We start from the raw sequence: 19,085 nt of genomic DNA, 5'->3' as shown, positions 1-19,085 counted from the left end.
CCCCCGAGCGGGTGGGGCCACCTCACCCGCCCCCGCGCACCGGCCCAGGCCTTCCGCCCGGCACCGCCCCCTCGCTGGTCGGCGTGGCCCGCGATTGGCTGGGCCAGGGGGCGGGGCCGCGCTCTCCAATGCCCGCCGCGAGGCTGCAGCCGAGGCGTGGGAACGCGGCCGCGGACCTGGTACCCCAGAGCAGCGAGCGGGTGGGGAGCAGCCGGGGCGAGAGTGAGCGCAATCTTGCTAACCCCTGCGGAGGGAGCGCGCGGGCGCCAACGCGGGCGCGGCGGGGGTGGGCCCTGGACCTGGACTTTGGGTTTCGGCCCTCCTCCGCGCCCCGCGGTCTCGTGGGCGAAGTTTCAGTCCTGAGTGTAAAGAATAACTCCGAGCGCGTGGCTAAGTGCGAGCAGGCGCGTGTGACGTCGGGAGGCGCCGCGGCTCCTCGGCCGCCCCACTCGGTGGTTCCCTGTCTGGACCCAAACTGCTGACTGGCTGACCCGAGTGGTCACATTTGCCCTCTGGGGCTTTTGAAAACCTTAAATCAAAATTGCTTTTGAATCTGATAACTCCTGAGGCTACTTTCGCGGCCTCGGGGCTGTTTCATATAAGGACGCGAGTTTTCCCGATCAGGTCGGTCGGCCACGTTATGATTTCCAATTTGCGATCCATCAGTTACTTCCATTGGGTCTTCGGCCCCCAGGGACTGTGGATCCTAGACCCCGCGGAGAAGCCCGTGGACTGGAGCTGTGTCAGCTCTGATGGTAGGAAAGACTAGACCAATGACGCGGGCATTTTAGGACATAATCGTATATTTTCAAGTTCGAGTTTTTCGGGCTTGGATTATCCAGATAATTGCCTCCAGTCTCCTCCAGTCCCCCTGGTGTATGCACTCTCAGCCGCAGAGTTAGAGTCCGGGACGTGAAGATTGGCGCTTGGAAATTAGATTTGGTTTCTAAAGTAGGAATTCGTGTCCAACAGTTCGTGCCTTGGACAACGTGGGTTGTATAAAACTCAAGCTGTGTGTTTAAAACATGTTTTCTAGCTGCTGGTTCTTTCCGAGTTATGTAGGACTTTTGAACTGGCCACCCCGCTGTGCGTCTGCGAGGGCAGGGACTGAGCGAGACCCAGCCGGGGGCGCCGGGGTCCGCTCGCCCGCTCCGGCGCGGCGGTGCCGGGAGACTGGGGGCGGCTGGGTTGGGGTCCAGCCGGAAACCACACGTTGGCAGAGCCGCTTGGTCAGTAGTGGAGAGAGCCTCTGAGAAAGGGCCGTCTGTCGATCCCCAGAGCCCTCCGTCACGGACGGATTCATAGCTTCCTGGGGATCGGCCCAGGGCGTCCCTTTGACACTCCGTTCTCTGTCCACACAAGCCCGGCGCGGGGCGGGGAGAAGAGGAAAGGACGCGACTGGGAAAGACGGGACCCTGGTGGGGTTTGGCCCGGGGGAGAGCGGGAAGGAGCTCGGTCGGCGCGGAGGACCTGCGGCCAGCGTGCTAAGCCCTTATTAGAACAGAAACCCCTTCCCCCCCACACTCTCATCTCTTTTGCGCGGTCCCCACCGCCATGCCTTCAATAACCTTGTGAATAGAAACCCGAATCGTTCCATCTTGGCTTCTGAAACTTAACCCCAGGCAAAGCACACACTCGGCGGGGCCAGGATGGGGTCCGCGCCCGACGGCGGGGCCGCGGGGGTCGGTGAACCCCAGCTCCCCTGTCGGCCTCAGGGCGGGTGGCTGGGTCGGCGCGGGGTTCGGGGCCTCCGGTCGGCTGCACGAGGGCGGGCCAGGACCCAGACCCCGTCCCCGCTCCGGCCCCGCAATCCAGCGGGTGACGAGCCTGACGCGCGCCGGTCGCCTGCCACCTCCCGTCCCGAGCGCCCTGGGCCAGTACCTCCCGGCCGCAGGTGAACGCTCCGCGGCCCGCCAGGCTCAAGCTCGACCGTCACAACTTTCCGTGAGGGCTGCACGTTTTTCTGAGTTCAAATGCCTGCAGGTGCAATTAATGTTTGCCACACGGGCAATTAGCGGGCGCGTTCAAACGCCTGAGGCAAAACCTGAGATCATCACTGAAAAAAAAAATCTAACAGTTCTTTGCCACTATACTAGTGTATTTAATTATGATTGCGAAAAATTGCAGAGGGAAACGATTTGCTGGCAATTAAGTAGCAACTGGTTAAAGTTTTTTTTTTTCAATTTGTCTTTGAAGACAACTGCTGTACTATGTATAAAGAAGAGTATAGCAGGGAAGTTCGAAAGCACACACGGAATTTTAAATCTGTTAAAAATATTTTTTAAGCAAAGAAAGTGGTATTTTAAAAGCATTTAAAACAGCGCCTGGTATATAGTAAGCGCCAAAGAAGTCTGTTAAGAAGAATGCATAGGGCAAGAGAGCTCAGGGTTTTGAACGCTATCAAAATAATATGCTTATTTATCTGCAAAACACAATAGCAATTAGGCAGCACGAGATTTCCCCATTAGGTCGTTTATTCTCCTCAGCTATTTATTCCATTTGCCTGTCCCTTGGTTGAGCGCCTTGTCTGTCTATGACCGAAAGTGCGTTTCGGGTCAGAGAGACAGAAACAGACACAGGAAACCCTTTAAAGCGCCCCCTCCGACTTAAATACGGTAGTGGATTGGAGGTGGGGAGGTGTAGGGGAGGCGTATGTGGAGAGAAAGAAAAGAGAAAGAATGAGGGAACGGCAGGATTTCAAGCCTCCCCGCCCTTCTGCGACAACCTTTTCAGCGAAAGGGAAGGCTTAGGAAGAAAAGATGTCCGCGCGTAGAGCAAACCGCAGTTCTTTCCTTTCTTTTTGAAGGATTTGTACCATAAGTTAATTACACCAAAAGATACGAGGGACTTTATTAGAAAGGAGATGCCGTTAGGAAAGAAAGGCCAGGACGGCCGATCTAAAGGGAATGGAGAAGGGAAGACTCAGACGCCTTCCCGAAATTGGTGGTCTAGCCTGTGTTTTGTGCTAAATGTTATTTAACTTAATGGCGTGGGAGTGAGATGTTGAATGCAGAGATCTGGAAATACCAGATTTAGTGGTCCTGTTCCTCCCCCCCGACTCTTTTCACACCCATTTAATAAAAAGTTACAGTTTTTACACCCGTAGTGATAAATTTGGCGATGTTGGCCAAGTATTATCTCGCCCCGCAGATTTTGAATTTTGTTGCACAAACCGATGAAATGATTGCTTTGCTATAATTGTAAAACTTTTTTGGAACGAACCGGGATTTTTTTAATGCCTCTTGATCTACTTTTTGCTTCATTAGAGCCCTCTGGTTTTCCAAGACCGACTGTCACACTTTGTTATTTGTTGCTTCTCTAAATCCTTCGAGATGCTGCTCGCAGCTACTTAAAAAACGTTGGCCACTCAGGTATTTGATGGGCTTAGAAAGTCACCAAGATGTGACACCATTTAAAAGTTTTAGCTTGGTTTCTCAGTAAAATAAGGGCATCTCTGTTAATTAGAAAACTTTGTGTTAGTCTGAGATGCCTACAAGCATAGTCCAAATTGAAAATACCAATATTTTGCCACATGTGAAATATCATTATTTACACAGCCTTCTCTTTCAAAGGGAGGACAAACGGGTTGCCTTGAGAAGAGCTATTCTATTTGCAATTGCTGGGGCAGGTGACAAACACGTGTGTATCTGTGGGCAGCCTTGTTGGGCTGCCTTCCCTGACTACAAGGCTTCTGTGAGCTGGTAACGCCTTAAAATGTGTGAGAATGCTGCGCCCTAGGAGTGGAGGCCAAGGGCAAGATCCTTGTACATTTCAATACCTTTTCCAACATCAGGCTGGCAGCAGGCAGGCCAACCTAGGGTCACTGTGTGACACATATTTGCAAGCCAGTAAAGCAAAACAAAGCTGAAAGCAAGTGCAAATTTAGGCCCACCAACCTTGAAGTCATCCCTGAAAGGGAGCTGCTTTACTAGTTAATTTTTCTTGCCCAGTCAGCCACACAAAATGCATTGTATTTCTTGGCTTGCCCCAGTAATTGCGACTTACTTGTTACAGCAGAAGCTTCAAGGTAGGAAATCTATGACCCAAAGCTCTCTCTCGAAAGTTAGAATGTTTAAACTGATTTTTAAAACTGTTGTTGAGGGGCAATTTATTTAAAAGCTTTTATTTTATGGTGGTGTTAGTGCTTAGCATGCCTCAGGATAAAGACTAATTTTATTGCAGGACCCTTGAGAAGAGGGGTGTATAGCAAGTAACCAGTTTTCCGTACGCCAGTAAGCAACAGTGAGAACACTCAGTGTATTAGCTTAACTTTTTGTGGGAGTTAAATTGATGTTGGCAGGCTTTGCCTTTAAGGAAATTCTTTTAAATTTCCATTTTCTTGAAGTTGGTTTGATTGGCAGATTTCCCCCCTCTCTTAAGGATACAATGAAACATATTCACTTCTCTTATGAAAATATTCTTTTAATAAACTACATTCCCATCCCCTAGAAAAACGCCCAGCACACAGTAGGGGTACAATAAATGGTTTCAGATTAATTTCTTGTTAAAATTAATGAACTCTCTGCTTCTTTACTTGTATATGTAGAATTTACACTCATTGGAATAATAAAATAGAAGTAAGCAACCGTGCATTAAAAAGCTATGAAAAGATGAAGAGAATATGCCTTCAAATGGGAAGGAATACTTAACTGTGAATAAGACCTGGTTCAACATGGAACTTCCTGGTGGCCAAGTCAGAAGAGAGGCACAGTGAGTTTTCTAACTTTCATAATGAGAAAAGAGAAAGCACACTGTTTTTCAAAAAAGAAAGTTATTACCCAGTCACTGAATTCTAAAAGAACTTCATGCTTGCCTTGTTCATGCACTTCAAATATTTAATTATTTAAAATAATTATTTTGTCTAAAATTCTCATGTATCTCTGTTAATTATAACATGAATAATAGCATTTACATTATGCATAAATGAAGACAATAGTATATCTTCTAATAGCTGTATAAACCATCTACTAAGCTGTCAAGATTAATTGACATTAATAAAACCACTGTCTCACAGAGTTCCAAAAATATGGATTCTCTGTAAGAAAGTTTCTTCTTTCAGTGTCAGAAAAAAAAATTAAATCAAAGATTCCTGGATCTGCTTGTTTGGCATTATTTGATAAAAGTGAAAGAAAAGAAGAGGCTCTACAGGTTTCTGAAATATCAAATGCTGTGGAAATATTTAAGGCTAAACGTCGTTTCCACTAGACTGCAAATAACATCTATATTTTCTCAACACTTTTATTAAAATATTTTTATTAGATGTGTGCACATTTTTGCCCTTATCTGATTATTTTTAAATTGGCAGGTGACTTTCTGGGGAAAAAACCTTCATAGACTGGAAATAAGAACTTGCTAATTTTAGATTTACTGTGGAAAAAAATACAGGCTATTTTTAGACCTCCATATTTTGCAAACTTATTGAAATATATACTTTACAAGAAACAGAAACATAGCAGTTTTTTTCCCTAGACGGGACTGGATTGATTCTACTAGAGAAGAATTTGACTACATTTTTCTGGATTTAGCCTTCAAAATAATTTAATAATATATTAGTATATTGAGAATATTGGACTGAAAATTTTTAGAGACCGATTTTGGTCTTGAATAGTAGCTCCTTACATTTCTGGGACATGAATACTTCAAAGAAACGAATAGTTTGTTGAGGAATTGCAGTATTCATTAGGGCAACACAATCTCTTTGGAAACCGAATGTCATGCTGCTTAGCAGAGAACAACCATGCTCAACTGCACAGTGGAGAAGGGCAGTGTACTGTGCCTTGAATATGGAAGAAAGGGACACTGTACATTTCCACAGCACTTTTAATCTGAGAATCCTAGGTCATTATTGAATCATGTATCAAAACTCACAGCGCTGCAGGATTTACTTGTCAAGGCTGGCTAGCAGGATTTTGCTAGAATAACAGTTGTAATGGGAACATTAATAAAGCCTGAAAATAGAAGACAAAATATGAATAGAAAATAGAAGACAAATATAAATGATGTATGTGGGTATATACTTGTCTGTCTGTCTATAGATGTAAAAGGCAGAAAATAATGAACGGTTTTATAATTAACATGACTTGTTAGTATATGAAGGACTAGGGTAATATCTGTCAGAAGACAGTAGTTCAAGTCAGAGAGGAAAATGCTGCATTTTGTAATTAAACCACCATTTGCAAAACAGAGTTTATATATTATATGTATTTGCATATTTTCTCTATTTTTGAAAATTGCATTCACTCTATTTCAGTTTATTTTATTTTAGATACTGAAACATCCTTATGTTTTGTCGCTTCTATTGTCTATGTTTTAAATAACTTTCTTTATGCAGTTTTTAAAATGTAGACCTTTAGAAAGACAGACTAGTATTTTAAACCTCTTGGTGTGATGGAAATAAAATTTTTATACTAAAGGGTTGGGAGAATGATTTTCTCTGATGTTCAGGTAGTACACCTGAAAAATCATGTCCTCTTTGCATGGACCCATGAAATACTGCTAAATTAGATAGTATACTTGTGAACATAGATTCTAGTTGAGATGAAAAAGGTTCAATTCAAATTTTAACGTTTTAATCATAAATTTATTTCTGTGCAATGTGAATTGGAAAAAGAATGTCCATTCTTTAATTTGATAATGAACACTTTGTTCTTATTTCAAAAATGTAGTTTGAGAACTAATAGGAACATGATAGTGGGGACTACTTAAACAGAACTGTGGGAGAAATGATCAGAAAATGAAACCAAAGAGCTATGGACAGAGATAACTGACAAACTGTTAGTGTGTGCACTTGAAAGTGATAAGACTAATTTTCATTAATCATGGCTTGATTTTTCAGACTGTACCTCTCTTCATTCATTCATTCTCATTTCCATGCCACTAAAATATTGAACACCTACCTACGTTGAGCAATACTGTCTGCTAAGTAGTGTGGTGGTACCTGGTGAGCAAGATTTAATTCCTGCTCAGGAAATAGCAGGGAAAATAATATGGGAGTCTAAACAAACAACTGTTAGACAAGATAAGATGTGTTCAAGGCCAAAGTAAACAGCAGACTACATGCTATCGGCACAAAGAGAGAGAAGATTCCTTTTTAAAGGAGAGTTCAGCAGTGATAGCTCCAAACTTTTTGTATAGAATTAGAGGCAGCAATCCTGTTGGAGGGCCGGGAGTGGCCCAAGGATTTTTGTTGCCAAGCTCCATTTATATAACAAACACACTATTTTTACTTAGATATTACATTTATTGGAATATTTTTCTATTGCTCTTAAACTTTATAGGTATCTAACATCTAATCTGTTCTTTGGTGCAATTATGGGGTTAAGGGGAAAAGTGGCCTTGAGCAGGGCCTTGAAGGATATACCAAATAGCTACAATTGTAAGCAGACTTTCTTGGAGAGGGACCAGCATTTACAAAGAGACACAGAAGCTGAAGAGTGCATGTGATTCTTAGGGAAAGATGGATTATTCTTAGTTGGAATGAGGGGAATGGAAGGAAAGAGCAGGAGAGAGTTGTCTTGGGAAAATGAATTAGGCTATAGGCAAATCATGGAGGAGCTTGCGTTCTGAGCAGGGTATCTTCTTGAAGTTATTTGAGAGCCACCGGAGGTTTTTAAGAGAAGTGACAGGTTCACAGCTATTAATTCATTAGATATGCTTGTTCAATCTAGCCAAGTTTCTTTCTTTTTCTAGTTGTCACTAAATCAAATTGAAAACATTACAGTAACAGAAAAATTCCAGGACAATTTGCATTGGTAAATGGAATTTTTGATATTTTTTGTTTCTCAGTGCAAGCCATTTGGCCATTAGAATAGCATTGTTAGGTAGGACTGTTGGCTCAGCACTTGGGAAGCTCATTGCTTTTAATTGGGTTGCTTGGGTTTATTTAATATGACCCAATTTATATGAAAAAAAAAAAACACGTACACTGCCTACTTGGTGGAGTAGTCAAATAATTATGCCAGGACTTGCACATCAGTTTTTACAGATTTATTTTAAAATCCGCCATGTCATAATTAAAATCAGAACATGGTTATATTCTCAGTGATTAAGAGAACTTTCTAAAGTGAGATTTTCAGTTTCACTGACTTCAAAGTAGCACATAGTACATTAATACTGCTGGGTATCTGGGACTTACTCAGATTAAATACTTTCAGTGAAAGATTGAGCCATGATTCTTTCCTGCTACTTTCTTATTGAAAGAACTAGGTTACTGTTATCTTTCTACAGGGTGCCATAAATAAATGTTTAAGGATTTTAAAACTCAAACTCAGGTGTCATTTAACTATTTTTAGTCACATAAAGTTACGCCCTTCCCTGAAAGGCCTTGTTGAAATGGAGGTAACTTGCATTTAAATATTGAATATTCAATCAATAATTAAAGTGATGTTTAATAAGGAAATGCAAGACAGCCTTAAATGGTAATTTTAAGTACCCCTTTCATAGATGAGAAAAAATAAGATAAAAATAAGGCCTCTATTAGTCAATACAAGTTAATCAGGGAGCATTCTCGTTGAATTAGAGAGGGTATTTTGCAGCACTGAGAAATTCTTGTCAGAAATTACCTTACTTCCAGCTTTATCCATTGATCAACCATTTATTGAGCTCTTTAGGGAATTCAAAAGCAATACAACATGCGATTATTGCCCTTGGGGGGATTTAATATCTAGCGAATACATTAGTAATGATCATCATAGATCCCCTTTATCTAGTGCTTGCTATGTGTCTGACACTTTTTAAATCCACAAAGCACCACGTAGATTAATTTATTTAATCTTCACTAGAACAACCTAAGGTAGGTACAGTCATTACCTTTATTTTACTGGTGACGAATCAGACCCTGTGAAGGTAAGTAGTTTATTGGTATTAAAGGGTAGAGTCAGGTTCCACCAAGGGAATCTAACTATGAGCCAGTGCTCCTACCCATTACTGGATATTGCCTCCAAGAATAATAATGCATGTGACACAGACATAAACAGTGTAAACAGTCAGAAGCAACACATAGGTTAAGAAAAAATTGCTTCCCAATGGCCATTTATAAGTGTGGTGTTTAGAGTGCCAAACATTTTTTCACAGAAACTATGTGATATGTGGCAGTTAGTTTTTTGGGTCTATTCTCATAACGCCTAACTACTCCACAATAAACCCCAGGAAAATGCTACACATTGGGTAAAGTATATATTGCTCAGGTGATGTGACACCAAAATCTCAGAAATCACCACTGAAGAACTTATTCATGTGACTAAACACCATCTGTTCGCCAGAAACCTATGGAAAGAATAAAGAAAGAACACGCGCTTTGGAATCAGATACCACGGGGGCCGGTCATATTCAGCTGTCACTAGCTGCATGACCTTGAGTGTGCTACTTTTTCTGAAATCTAGACCTCATCCAAGAGGTTAATGATACCTAACAATAGAGTAAAGCTCAAATAGAATAATGCTTTAAAACTAATTTGACATATGGAAAGAGACAGATATAGCTGACCTTTTTTTTTTTTTTTTTTTGAGATGGAGTTTTGCCCTTGTTGCCCAAGCTGGAGTGCAATGTCATGATCTTGGGTCACTGCACCCTCCGCCTCCCAGGTTCAAGTGATTCTCCTGCCTCAGCCTCCCAAGTAGCTGGGATTACAGGCACATGCCACCACGCCCAGCTAATTTTGTATTTTTAGTAGAAACGGGGTTTCAACATGTTAGCCAGGCTGGTCTCGAATTCCTGACCTCAGGTGATCCGCCTGCCTTGGCCTCCCAAAGTGCTGGGATTACAGGTGTGAGCCACCGTGCCTGGCAATATAGCTGATTAATCCTGACTCTCAAGAACAAAGGACAAAGTTGCCTATTATTTTTGGTTTCCTCATTAAAATTAAAAGCATCTTTTATTGCTTTTCTATCATAATATCAATACATGTTAAATGCAGAAAAATTAGTAAATCATGTTAGCAGTAATAAGAACATTTAAATTGCCACTTAATTGATAACCAGAGACAGTTACTGTTAATATTTCATTGATTTTCCTTCCAGCTTTTATGATTTTTTTTCCTTTTCACAAAATATGAGATCATTTTGCCTCATACTGTTTTGTAATCTGCTTGGACATTTAATGAGATGGACATTCCATCTCATTAAATATTCTTTTATAACATAATTTTCTCCCCTGATAATATAGTAATCCTTGGTATGAATGTATCATACATTTACTTAACTAGTTGTTAATATTGGGCATTTAAATGGTTACATTTTTTCTATTGTGGACTGAAGAAATGTATTGTGCTGAAGAAATCTTACAGGTTAAAAAAGTATACATGTTTTAGATTATTTTAAGTCTAAATTATTAGAAATAGAGTCAGGTCACCAAATGGTGTTCATATTTTAAACACTTTTTGATATTTTCTGCCAAACTACCTTTCATAACAGTTGACTAACTTATATCTCTGCCAGCAAAGTGAGAGTACTCGTTTCTCTGAATTGTCGTCAATACTCGATAGTTTGATAGTTGCCAGCCTGATAGGTGAAACAGGAACTATCATTTTGATTTTAGTTTTTTCTTACTATTAATGATGTTAGAGATTGTTTTCAGAGTTTTTATTGGCTATTTATGCTTTTTTGACTATCAGTATACTTAATGTTTCCGAAATAATTGTCTTGTTATTAGTGAGTTAAAGGTGGTCATTTTAAATCAAGGCACTTAATGTTTGCCTCATATATCACAAATTTACATATGTATTTATTTCAGTTTGCTGTTTAAAAAATCTTATTTATGAACTTTTTGATATGCAGTTGTTGAAATTTTTATATTCTAATTTATGAAGTTTATCTGTTTTTTTTAAATTATACTTCAAGTTCTAGGGTACATGTGCACAACGTGCAGGTTTGTTACATATGTATACATGTGGCATGTTGGTGTGCTGCACCCGTTAACTCGTCATTTACATTAGGTATATCTCCTAATGTTATCCACTCCCCCTCCCCCCACCCTCAAGTTTATCAGGTTTTAATATTTTTCCCCACTTAAAAAAACTTTAGAATTTACTTTGGTATATTTTGTGATATAAGAGTTATTTTTAGTCCATTAATTCAAGAAAACATTAATTGCATGTGTACAATGTACCAGGTACCATGCTTTTGCCTGGGGAATAATTGGTGCATGACACAGGCAGAATTCCTATCCTCATGAAGCAGCTGCTCCTTCAAATGGCTGGTTGTGTCATTATCAACTGTTGATGCTCATGCATGACTTTTTCACTGACTTAAATGTCTGCTTCATTACATACCAAATTCATGTGGAGAACTGGGTCTGCTTAAAGACCTACTGTTTAATTCCATTCATTTGTTTCTCTGTATCTGTGTCAGCATCTGTTTGAATTATTGTAATTTTAAAACAATGTATTTTAATAGTAAGGCAAGGGCTATCTTCATTCCTCTTTTAAAATTTTGCCTTGTCTCTTGCATTAGAAAATATTTTTATTGTGGTATAATATATATACATTTGCTATTTTGACCATTTTTTGAATGTACAATTCAATGGCATTAATTATACTCACAATATTCTACAACCACCACTACTATCTATTTCTAAGATTTTTTTGTCACCCCCAAACAGAAACTCTGTACCCATTAAGCAGTAACTTCCCGTTATTCATTCTGTCAAGCCCCTGGTAACCTGTAGTCTACTTTCTGTCTCTACCAATTTGCCAATTCTAGATATTTCACAGAAGTAGAACCATACGATATTTGTCCTTTTTTGGTCTGGCTTTTTTCATTTAGCATAATGTTTCCAAGATTCATCCATGCTGTAGCATGTATCAGAACTTCATTTATTTTTGTGGCTGAAAAATATTCCATTGTATACATACCACATTTTGTTAGTCTATTCCGCTGTTAAGGACATCCCTTGTATTTATACTTTTGGAACAACTTTAGAATAATTTTGTTGAAACTCTCCCAAATCCCCTAATTTCTTCTTAACATCCTTTCATGTCCGTTTCTATCTGTATTACAATCTAGTAATGCTACTCAGGTTTTTAATACTGAGTGTTTTTATCCTGGCCCAAGCCAAGCCTTGTACCCGATCCCTGAACCTCTCCTCCTCTGAAGCTACCCCATGCTTCCAAATTATTGACTTCCACATTCGTTCTTCTAGTAAAAATAGGCATTCCTTCAGTGCAATTGATCTCATAGAGGTATTGGGAAGAAACAATCTGACCGAATTGTCCCTAGGTTGTGAATGTTACATCCTCTTAGCCCTCTTGGTGAAATGTGTATTTTAGGAAAAAGATGTTTGTGAATTTAAATTATTTTCTATTTTGTAGAATTCCAATAGTATAATAAAGTATCTTTTAAAATTTTAGTCTACACATGGGTAACATATTTTTGAATTGAGGGCCAGCTTCTTGCATCGGCTGCCCATACATGCTATCTTGAGGCATTCCTGTTTTTTTTTTTTCCAGAAATTGTTTTTATTTTCACTAATGAATCCACTGATTTTATTTTATTTTCGAATTCCTACCATAATACTGACATTAGTGACCTCAGTGATGGTGGAAATGGGAGGTGGTTTGCATGTGTGATTGGCAGTGGGTAGGTATAAATAAGGTACTATTTTAAGATGAAATCTTCCTGTAGGTAACCAAATGCTCAGTTCTATATTGCAGTCCACAGATCAGGGATGGGAAAGAGAAATGAGGGTTGGCATGGCATGAGACAGCTTCATGGATAGTTCTAGAATAATTTATTTGGAAATATGAGTTATAGAACTTCTGTTCTTTTTAAAGGTAAAGATGAAATCCAGAAGAAAGAAACTTAGATGGGTTAAATTAGTTCATCTGCTTTGTATATATAGTGGGAAAAGCATTGGTTTTGGAATCATAGAGACCTGGGTTAAATTCATGGCTCTGTCACTAAGTAGCCTATGTTATCTAAGCCATAATAATTTTTCTTTCTGAGTCTTGGTTTCCTCAACTAAAAAATATACCTCACTGAGTTGTTTTAAAGATCAAATAAGTTAAATGTGAAACTCCTGGCAGTATATAGTTCATTGTATATATGCGATGAAGATCAATTTCCTTTTTCTTTCTTTCCTAAATGATAACAACAGTAGTATAGAGGAAAGATTTTCTAGCACCAAATGTCAACCCTGCTTGGATTAATGGCTGAGTAAAGATAATGTCTTAACTTTCCTATGTGTAGCTTTCATTTCATGCTTCACTAAATTATGGTGGTTGCAAGGCACCTCAAACTTTTCTAGTACAGAGCATACTGTAAGCAGGATAGAATTAACATTATCTCTGGTCTATAAAGTGTGGTACCTAGTGATTGATAGGACATACGTTGATGTTGCCCTGGGCCACATTCTTGCCTGAGTCCTGCAGCAGTGTTTTGCCACCTGTAACTCTGCTGAATAAAAGTGGTTCCATCTATCATTGCTGTAGCTTTTCCTCATAGAAACAGTCTCGATAAGGATAACAAATCCAGGACATCATAGTATCAACAGTCCTTTCCTCTTCAAAGGCATCTTTCAGACAAGGCTTTAATAGCCCTGCACAAACATTAATTATATAAACCTTGCACACTATTGCTTTGTGGGAGGTGAAGTGTTGAGTAAAAGTGATCATCGGAACACAGGTTGGCATACGGGGGCGGTATGGAAATAGGAAAAGTGGGAAGTGGCTGCTCGGCGTGTATTCATTGCTGATTAAAAGTCAGCAGTGTGGCGCTGGCTGGTCCTATGTATACTTCTGCTAGATTTCCTACCCATGTATGAAATGCATGCCTTTCTTTGTTAAAGAGAAATTTGTGAGTGATATGAGCTGCTTGAATACTAAAGGTGTTAATTTTTATGATTAAGTCAGCATACTGCATACTCAGTGGCACCCTGACGTCTGGGGCTGAGTTACTCAGTATCATCTGATGAAGAGACAACCCCAAATTGAGCTCAGTCTGATTCCTGTGCTACACGGTGAATAAGAAACTTGACGGTTTAGCATCAGAATATATCTTACCACCAGGAAATGATTTAGTGGAGAATTGAGCCTCAATGTTTGCAGGAATAGTGTCTAAGATTTATATGATACTATCGTTGTTACATATAATATGTAGTATATATGTGTCTGAATTTTTTTTGTTTTATTTTGATCATAGTTTTGCATCATTAGTGATTCAGAATGGTAGTTATGGATATTTTTGGGGAAAAAAGCCATTACTTCAAAATGTCTAAAAGAAATTACACACATTTATTTAAATCTTTAATAATGCTTTTTAGACTACCATAAATAATATATCTATTTATATCACAATGATGCTGAATACACCACTAAAAATGCCAACTCTTTTTAATGTTTCAGCACTGGTTATTTTTTACCTTTTAGGATTTCTTATAATTTATGTGTCTTTGATTAATCTTTAATGTGGGAAAACAAATTAATTGTTTTGCGTTTTGTTTGATAGGCATTTTTAAATGTAAAATTGATATAAAAAATAATAAAAAGGCTGAAGTAGGAGGAATGCTTCGGCCCAAGAGTTCAAGGTTATAGTGTACCGTGATCGTGCCTGTGAGTAGACACTGCACTCCAACCTGGGCAAGAACTTAGCATAGTATCTGGTACATGTCAGCATTCCATTGATATTTGTTAAATGAATTGGAATTACTATCATGAACCATTTTCCTTGGTTGAAATCCTTGCTCATTTGATTCCTTGACTTGTTTCTGATAAACTCAAAGATGATTTCTGCATTTTAAAAATCTTTGCATAATTCAGAATGGAAGAATTCTTTTTCTCCCCAAGAAATGTCTTATTTCATAGTTACACTTGCCCAGAAAACATAGGAGCTGCTGTAATAATTGATAGGAACTACCTGTAGTAGACGTTAATTATCTTCCCAGCATCCATTACCCACTTTCCTTCCTTCCTTGCAGTATTCAGATTTTCCTTTGAAGAGCCACCCCTCCATGTAGCAGCCCTCAGTTTGGGTGAGATTGCGTGGACTCTAGTCCAAGGTGGATGCTGAATTTATATTACCCAACCAATCAGAACATTCCTCCATCACTTACTATAGGCTTATGTATGTATGTATCTCAGTTCCTAGGCCATTAGGGTGGTTTAGGAGGAGTTCAATCAGTGAGAGAATTAAGAGATGTGAATGAGAATACATGAGACCCACTTTCGTGGGAGACACACTTTGGAAACAGGAGGGAAACCTGAGGGTGACATATGGAGAAGGACAAAACCTAGAAAACCACAGAGAAACAGAGCCAGGTCCCTGACTGAGCTGCCCCCGAAGCCAGTCCTACCTCTGAACTTCAGTGTTATGTGAGAAAGTCCCTTTTGTTTTATAACTAGTTTATTTTTGGTTGTAAAGGGGAAAAAATCTTAACCAATATGTAGCCTTATCTTGATCTTATTATTTTATATGAAAACGTTAAAATACTAGATTATTCACAAAATATTTTGATTAAGTTTTTGCTTTTAGAAGGAGATACAATTCATTCCAAAAGCACAAAAGTTCTTCTCTGACTAGAAGACAAAGACGCATTTGTGTATTTTAGATGACAAAGCCACTGGAAAAACTGGTAAAGTTTATAAGAAACTCATAAATGTTGTCCATTTTTTGATTATCACAAGTATCCAAGATATTATGGGCTTTTGCATGCCACATTCAATTCATCCATGTTTCACACACCTGATATTTATCAGTGTACCCTGTAAGCACTGTTTGTTAGGAAAAAAACCCATTACAATGGAGGTTAGAAAAAACCATGTAAACAAAAGTCCATTCAGATGACCTCTGGTGAGTTGTTTTTTCATGCCAACAAGTCTTTATTGCTTTATATTCTGCCTTGGTTTCCCTCATTGTTCATTTTGAAACCTCCCAAAGTTAAACCTTCTGTGAAGAGTCATCCAAAACTGAGAATATATTTGGAATTCTGCTTCTCATGACCTAGTTGTATCGCAAGAGGGATCAAAGGGGTTTTGTTCTGTTTCTATAATCAGCTATTTCTTTGAGAGGGCAGATTCATAAGAGTTTGAATTATACTTAGCAATGCATACAAGGCAAGTAGCTACATGGCATTTTAATTACCTCCCTCCACTCCAGTGAAAAACAATGCCAGGCACAAACAGATATCCAAGGTTAAATTCAGTTTGATTCTCTTAACGTAGCAAATAATTTGACAGTCTCCTTTCTTCATAGGCTTTCTTTTTTCCTTTTTTCCAATCTTGGTCAGTTTGCTTCCCCACCCCTTCCTTTTACTTCCTAGGGATCTACCTTTTGCTAATGGTGAGATAATTTCTACTTGACAAATTTTTCTCTCTGCTAGACTTTATATGGCATAATATTAATACTCACAAAGGGAACAGATGGCTGTCTTTGGAATTAACCAATTATAGTAATACCTTGCTTAATCTGAATTGACTAATTAAAACCCTCAATTAACTGGTATTGATAATTCAACATATGTGACCTCTATGGTGACTTCATGATATAGTGAGTTTGCAAATGGGTATTTAGAATTTTTTTTCTGCCCTTTGTTGTAAAGAGACAAAAGCAAAGGGCAAAGAAACAGACTTGTCTAAGGACTTATTAAAACTCTTAAAAAATTCAAAGACTAATATGCAGGGTTTGCTCTAGGGTCAGTATACATTTAACCTAAATTTTCATATTTTCAACATCTTTATAATCATCTGGATTCATCACTAATACTCTGAAATTTTTTCATTTTTCAATTTAATTTGATGAACATTTATTGACCTTCCAAAATATTCTAAATACTATTCTGTCAAAGCAATAAAAAATGAGTTTTCCAGTTACTCTTGCTACCTAACAAATTACCCCAAAACTTGAAATAACAAGAGTCATTTTATTATGTATGATTACAGATTCTGGGAGACAGGAATTCAGAAAGGGCTCCAATGAGTGATTATAGCTTGGGGTGTCTCACATGGTTGTAGTCTAGCAGTGGTTGGAGCTGGAACAGCAGGGGGCTTGTGCAGCTGAGGACTCTATAGCTGTGTAGCTTCAGAGCCTCTCCAGATGCTCTCTCTGAGCTGACTAGCTTGGGCTTCCTCACAGCATGGCAGCTCTGAGCAAGTGTTTGAACTAACAGTGTAGAAGTTATGCCACCTTTATGACCTTTAGGAGCCTTGACAGTCATGCAGTGTCATTGCTGCTGCATCCTATTGATTACAAATGAGTCACCAGTCCCTCCTAATTCAAGAGGAGGGGAATTAGACTTTGTATCTCATTGAGATAGTGGTGAGGTTCTAGAAAAGCATGTAGGACTAGAAATATGGTCATCTTTGGAAAATATAATTTTCCATAATGCACATCTTTTCCAAAGAAGCTCACAATCTAGGATAAACACATGATTCTCAACCTGCATATTGAGACACCCCAGATTTCTGTGACAAACTCACAGGGTAACTGAAGGATATTTTATATTTTTGAGGGAAACAAAGCGACATGTGTCACACCATGTAAATTACTTCTACTAAGTTGTTTGGCCCTAATTACTCAATAAACAGAATGGTTAGGCATTTCTTCTGTCCCATCTATGCCATGAAAAAATTACAGAAACACTAAAAAATTATAGCGACAAAGAAAGTTTAGGAAACTACGAGATAAAACCAAGACATAGGAATGCGACTACAGTTCTAGCAGGCCCATAACTAACATTTGTAGGGTTCAGGGCATGAGTACAAATGGAGCCACTAGCCTGCCCCTTTCTCTTCCCCTTTACTTTTGTGAGATCACCTGCACGTGTGCATGGATAGCCCAGCTTTCATCTCCGAGCTCTGTACTCTCTCTCTCTCCCACCTAAAGAATAGCCTCTTCTTCATCCTGGGAATGAGCGTACCAGAGGCAAATCAACCCTCTGGAGGAAGGGTCAGGGGAAGAGGTCCATGTGGAAGCAGACTCAATATAGATTTTAGCAAGGAATTCTGGAGTTACAGGTACCCAGAATGTGACTTAGGAAAAGATACCAGGGACATGGCTAAGCATGGGCCCTTGGCCTTGCAGACCCTCAGCTCATTTGGAGGCGTGTGGATGGAGGGGCCTTTTAAAATATTTAAAAATACAAGTCCTAGGCAAGGCCTGGTCTAAGAGTGGTCCTGAGACTCAGCACAGACCCCAGCAAACAATGGATCCTCAATATATATTTGATAGATAAGTTAATCTAGGGCAGATTCTGATAAATATGATAGACAGAGGTAAATATTGGCTGTTGTGGAAGTTGAAAAGAGAACCACTAATTCTGACTAGGTACCTTGCAAAGCTTTCTGTGTATATTGCATTCAAGGATGAGGGGGAGGAGGAGAAATGGGAAGGGAAGTCTGTAAACTGCAGGGATTAATGAAGCTGCTATAGGCAAGCGTCAAAAGAACACTAAAATTATGCTCACTATTAGGGTGAATCTGGGCTTCATAGCATCCTAAAGCCTATGCAATTTGAGAGGCCCTCTTTCAAAAAAAAAAATAGTGCAAAGGTAGGTACAAAAAAAATCACAAAAACAAATTTATAAAACCTCACAAAGCTACAAATCCAAAAAAATCTAGAAAATTTATTTTTTCGTTAATTAACCATCTGCCACACCTCTATACTATTTTTATACTGTTTTTGGCTGTATACTCTTTTATTGCCTCTTTGCTAAATATCAATTATATATTCTGTAAAGAAAATGGAAATATAACTTACTCTAGTATGATTTAATATTTAAAAAATTGTTGATAGCTGACAAATTTTTAGCCTCATTATTAGTAATCTGTGAAATTTTATGACTTGTCTAATTAGGAAAACCTCTTATTATATTGTTGAATTGTTATAGGCCTACTCTGTTTTTGGTATAGTTACGGATTTGTTCCCTTCAAACCTAGTAACTCAGATAAATTCTATTTCACACAATTACCATAAATATATGAGAAATCTGAGATTTTATATATACTGCACTACCAAAACTATTTCTGACAAGGAAAAAAATCTGTTTTGATTAGATTTTCACAACAACCAAATTCTCTGTTAAAATTATACACATGATGATTGGAAGAATTTTCTACAGATTAGCTTCTACTGGCTTCACACAGTTTAACCTTGCCTCTC

The 19,085-nt window shown here is 39.0% G+C and overlaps 1 long non-coding RNA gene across 1 annotated transcript in view; it reads left to right on the top strand.

Moving 5' to 3' along the window:
- Positions 1–2,267: 2,267 nt before the first annotated feature.
- LOC129534089 (uncharacterized) overlaps positions 2,268–19,085 on the top strand; it is a 169,009-nt gene continuing 152,191 nt past the window's right edge. The window contains exons 1-2 of the long non-coding RNA XR_010134362.1: positions 2,268–4,027; positions 4,547–4,710. This is a non-coding gene — a long non-coding RNA (uncharacterized lncRNA). The remainder of the gene's footprint in view (positions 4,028–4,546; positions 4,711–19,085) is intronic.

The sequence above is a fragment of the Gorilla gorilla genome, chromosome 5 (assembly GCF_029281585.2).
Source record: "Gorilla gorilla gorilla isolate KB3781 chromosome 5, NHGRI_mGorGor1-v2.1_pri, whole genome shotgun sequence".
Lineage (NCBI taxonomy): Eukaryota > Metazoa > Chordata > Mammalia > Primates > Hominidae > Gorilla > Gorilla gorilla.
The sequence above is the reverse complement of the archived record's forward strand: the minus strand, read 5'-3'. Positions and strand labels throughout refer to the sequence as shown.